General features: G+C 38.7%; 1 pseudogene across 1 annotated transcript; it reads right to left on the minus strand.

Annotated features, from left to right (window-relative positions):
• Positions 1–1,685: 1,685 nt before the first annotated feature.
• Positions 1,686–2,323, minus strand: LOC308639788 (transmembrane protein 126A-like; annotated as a pseudogene). Its single transcript has one exon. The product of its transcript is annotated as a transmembrane protein 126A-like (transcript).
• Between the last annotated feature and the right edge of the window lie 2,971 nt (positions 2,324–5,294).

Raw genomic sequence — 5,294 nt, forward strand, 5'->3', positions numbered from 1 at the left:
AATATTGGGAAGGGGCCTGGGGATGTTATTCAGTGGTAGAATGCTTGCCTAGCGCTGAATTCAACTCCCAGCAACACCAAAAAATAAAAAGGAATCTTGGTTGGGGGATCATTGATTTTCTTTTCTTTTTTGTTTATTTATGTTTGTTTTTTCTATTTTCTTTTTTTAATATTTATTTTTTAGTTTTTGGCAGACACAACATCTTTGTTTGTATGTGGTGCTGAGGATTGAACCCGGGCCGCACACATGCCAGGCAAGCGTGCTACCGCTTGAGCCACATCCCCAGCCCATGTTTTTTCTATTTTCTGTCTGCTTTTTTTTCCCATTTTTTCCCCTTCTTTCTTTTTGGATCATTGATTAAAAAAAAAAAAAAAGGAAGAAGGGAAGGGGAATTTGTACTTTGTCTAATCAGAGAGCAGCATGCTTCTTGTACCTTGGGCAAATAAGCCCAGGAGTAGGGAGTGAAAAGCATTATAGTGCTTTTTGCCATTAATCATAATTGAAGTCCACAATGAAAAGGCTAATATGTTCACTATTAGCCTTTTCATCTATTTAATCAAAGGAAGATTTAAAAACTTCCCAGGAGCATACACACCCTTTGCCCTCTAAGGAGCTGGAGAGCTTATATCTTTGTATATTTGCACACATTGTTCTCTCACCTACAATTCTCTCTTGATGGTCTAGCCAACTCTTATCTCCTCCTCAAGGCTTAGTCCAAATCTATTTTTCCTCTAATAACTATTTATTAAATGGTATCTATAGACCAGGCTGTGCTCTGAGGCATTAGGGAGATAAATAACAATGAGATTCTGTCCATTCTCAAGTAGCTTAACAGGTTGGTAGCTGAGAAAGGAAGATAAAAGAACAGATATGACAAGGACTTACAGGTGCCAAGATAGTGGTCTCAGTGGCTATCAATACAGGCATGTCTAGTTCTACCTGAGGGCATCAGCCAAGCCTTGAAAAGATAAATAGGTGTTCACCAGCTGCAGAGGGAAGCAAAAGAAAAGATCTAAATAAGTGAAACAACCTGGTAAGTGTGGAAGAATGTTGGACCACTGAAAATGAATGGGACATTAGGATGGCAGGTTGAGAAATGAGGCAGATGAAATCTGTAGTGGGCTAAATCATAAAGAAAAGGGAATACTAGGTTAAAGAATTTCAGTTGGGGCTGGGGATGTGGCTCAAGCGGTAGCGCGCTCGCCTGGGATGCGTGCGGCCCGGGTTCGATCCTCAGCACCACATACCAACAAAGATGTTGTGTCCGCCGAGAGCTAAAAAATGATAAATATTAAAAAAATTCTCTCTCTCTCTCTCTCTCTCTCTCTCTCTCTCTCTCTCTCTCTCTCTCTCTCTCTCTCTCTCTCTCCTCTTTAAAAAAAAAAAAAAAGAATTTCAGTTGTTTTTCCTTTTCTCCCTCTCCCTCCATTCCCCCTCCTCTCTCCTCCCCTCCTTCCCTCTCCCCGCCCTTTCATTTCTGGGGATGGAATCCAGAGCCTGCAAAGCTAAATAATGGCTCTACCACTGGGCTATACCCCCAACTCAGACCAGCTGAGAACTTTTTTATCCTGGTTGGTGAAGGAGAAGTATTCAAAAGTTTTTTTGATTACAAGTCTATGTTTATTTTTAACATTAGAGAGATAGGTTATCTTAACAATTTATTTTGTATACACATTTGCTCAAAATCAGTGACTTTCTAGGCCAGGTTCAGGTAACTGAAGGGCCTTTATAAGTACTTTATATTGTCTAGACCCAAGGTATGCTGCAAACATAGTCTGAAATAAAATGGGAAATAACATCTTTCTGAAGATAGGCTTAGAGACTTTAATCCAGTAAGTTGAGGTGTTTCCTTTCTCTGGTAACAGGGCTGACTGATACCTGGCTGCTAGGCCACCATTTACAGGTATAGCCAGGAAAACAGGGTACAGACCTCCTAAAACAAAACCAACAAGTCCACCCCGTGCCACGGTGCAGGTTTCACAATTCAAATCACCTGTACTCAAAGGTAAACTTACAAAACCTTTGAAAGATGCAGTCACTGCCAAAAATGGGAGCACTGCCATTGGTAAGCCAGCAGCTATTCTGGCCTGTGTTACATGCAAGACACACCGAGAAAGACTGCTTGTTATTTTATTAGGCCACAGAAAGCAGCATTAAATCCAATATACATGGATCCATGTTCAAGAAGATTCCTTTCTGCTCCTAGTAGTAGTTCAATTTTTCTGGCTATGATATCAAAAACTGAGTTTTCCTTTATAGTATCATGTGGTTTATGGTTTTCCATCTTGACCCTGCTGCTCTCCTCCCAATAGCTGGTACCTCCCCAGTTTTTCTAACACGCCGGGGCTTAAGACACGACACAACCTTTACTCCGTTCCTTCCGGCGCAGCCATCTTCAGCATACCTCAAAAGTTTTATCAGAGAACTGATCTGGTCAAACTGGATGGTACAAAGATTTAATTGTGCCAGTGGTTTTCTGGAGCTGGCTCCAATCAGCTCTTAAGAAAGATGACTGTTAAGAGGTTAGGAATTTTGCAAGCTAATTGACATCTTGTTAGCTTGAAATTAATTACGATGGAGATATTTACATCAGATAAATCAGCAAATGCTGCAAATCAGAGCTTTTTTTCTAGAGAGCCATTGTTAAACTTTACTAGGATACAGGTGGACTAGAATAAGAAAATTGAAGTGAGAGAAGCACAATAATCAAAAAGTGTTGAGACCAGAGTCTGAGGGTTAAAACAAAGGAAGGAAGGAAGAAAGAAAGAAGTCAAATTGGGGAATTAAAACAAACACAAAAAGGCAAAAAAATTTAAAAAGTCCTCTAGTTCTACTCAAATATAAACTTATACCAACTGTGAATGAAAAAGATTTATACACCATGACCCAGTGGAACTTTTTCTAGGCATGCAAAGTTGGTTCAAAATAAGATAATAAATCATCTGGGCATGGTGACTCACACCTGTAATCCCAGTGGCTCAGGAGGCTGAGGTAGGAGGATTGTGACTTCAAAGCCAGCCTCAGCAAAAGTGAGGTGCTAAGGAACTCAGTGAGACCCTGTGTCTAAATAAAACATAAAAAAAGGGCTGGGGATGAGGTCCAGTAGTTAAGTGCCCCTGGGTTCAATCCCCAGTACCCCCAAATAAATAAATAAAGTAAATTGATATAACTCACCAAGTCAACAAGATAAAGAAAAAATAATATGAACATATCAATTATCACAGAAAAAGCAATAGACAAAATGCAACATCCCTTTATTTAAAAAACTCACAAAATCCAGAAATAGAGCAGAATTACTTCAACTTGATAAAGAGAAACTACCCGCCCCCTGCCATTTTATTGATGATACAGTCACCTATCATAGAAAGTCTCACAGAAACTACACAAAAGCTAAACCAAAACAAATAAAAAATCACATTTCTATATACTAACAATAAACACACAGAAACCTAATATTAAATCCAATATTAAATATAATCATTCCAAGGAAAATTAAATAGGTTTACACTTCCAAAGTGTGTAAAAGATTGTGTGTGTGTGTGTATGTAGGGGGTGGTCATACTGGGTATTGAACTCAGGGGTGCACTACCACTGAGTTACATACTCAGCCCCAGCTCTTTTTTAATTTTTTTGAGACAGGGTCTCAAAATTTCTGAGGATGGCCTTAAGCTTACAATCCTCTTGCCTCAGCCTCCAGAGTTGCTGGGATTATGGAGTGTGTGACTATGCCTGGCCTGTGCACAGGATTTGTATGCTAGGAATTATGAAATGGTGATGAAGCTGGTTGTGGTGGTACTCCTGTAACCTCAGCTAATCAGGAGGCTGAGGAAGGAGGATTGAAAATTCGAGACCAGCCTTGGTAATTTAGTGAGGACCTGTCTTAAATTTAAAAGGATTTGGGACTTAGCTCAGTGGTAGAACATTTGACTAACATTAGAGATCTGGGTTCAATCCCCAGTACCAAACACACACACACACACACACACACACACACACACACGTGTATAATAGATATCCTAACATTTTACTATGTTCATGGATTGGAAGACTCAACAAAGTAAAGATGTCAAATCTCCCAAAATTAATTATAGGTATAATGCAATTCCTATCAAACTCCCAGCATAGACAAAAACTAGTTTATTACAAAATGTACGTGAAATATATGAAAAAATGTTCAAAATCATTAGCAATTAGGGAAATGCAATTCAAAATTATTCCGAGATTTCATCTCATTCCACTCAGAATGATAGCCATCAAGAATACAAACAATAATAAATTCTGGAGAGGATGTGGAGAAAAAGGAACACTTTTACACTGTTGGTAGGAATGTAAATTAGTATAACCACTATGGAAATCAGTATAGAGGTTCCTCAAAAGGCTAGGTGTGAAACTACCATAAGACCCAGCTATGTACTGCTCCTCAGTATTTATCCTAAAGCCATCATACGATAGTAATAAATGCATATCCATGTTATAGCAGCACAATTCACAATGGCCAAACTATGGAACCAACCTAGGTATCCGTCAATGGATGAGTGAATAAAGAAAATGTGGTCTACATACACAATGGAATTTTACAGCCACAATTAAGAATGAAATTATGGCATTTGCTGATAAATGTATAGAACTGAAGACTATCATGCTAAGTGAAATAAGCCAGACCCAGAAAGCCAAAGGTTGAATGTTTTCTCTCCTATGTGGAAGGTAGTGAGGAAGAAGGAAAAGAAAGTTGTGGGGGTGGATTCCATGAAGATCTAAGGTAGAATAGTAGAATAGAGGAAAGGGACTGGGGGAGGGAGGAAGGAAGGGAAAAGAGAAATTCTGGACAAAGATATTGGCCAAATTATATTGTCATATTGTGTGCATGTACAAATATGTAATAATAAATCTCACCATATATACAACTATAATGCACCAATAAAAATATGGAAAAATAAAAATAAAAACAAAGTATAAGTGAAATGGCACACACCATAGAAGAGCTAAACAATCTGGACAAAGAATAATAATAATGTGGAAGGAATTGGCCTACCCAAATTCAATATCTATTGTGTAGCTACAGTAATCAGGATTCTGTGGTACTGGCAGATGGCTAAGCACACAGATCAATGGAACAGAATAGAGATCCATAAAAACATGCCTAATTTATTTTTATTTTGATGCTGGGGATGGAGCCCATGGGCTTGGAAATACTGGGCAAGGGTTCTCAAACTGGGTTGTACCCTGACAGTCCCAACTGGGTTATATATCCTCAGCCTCAGCCCTTTTTATTTTGAGACAAGTTTTCACTAAAT

Source organism: Spermophilus citellus, assembly GCF_964194105.1.
Source record: "Spermophilus citellus genome assembly, chromosome: X".
Classification (NCBI taxonomy): Eukaryota; Metazoa; Chordata; class Mammalia; order Rodentia; family Sciuridae; genus Spermophilus; species Spermophilus citellus.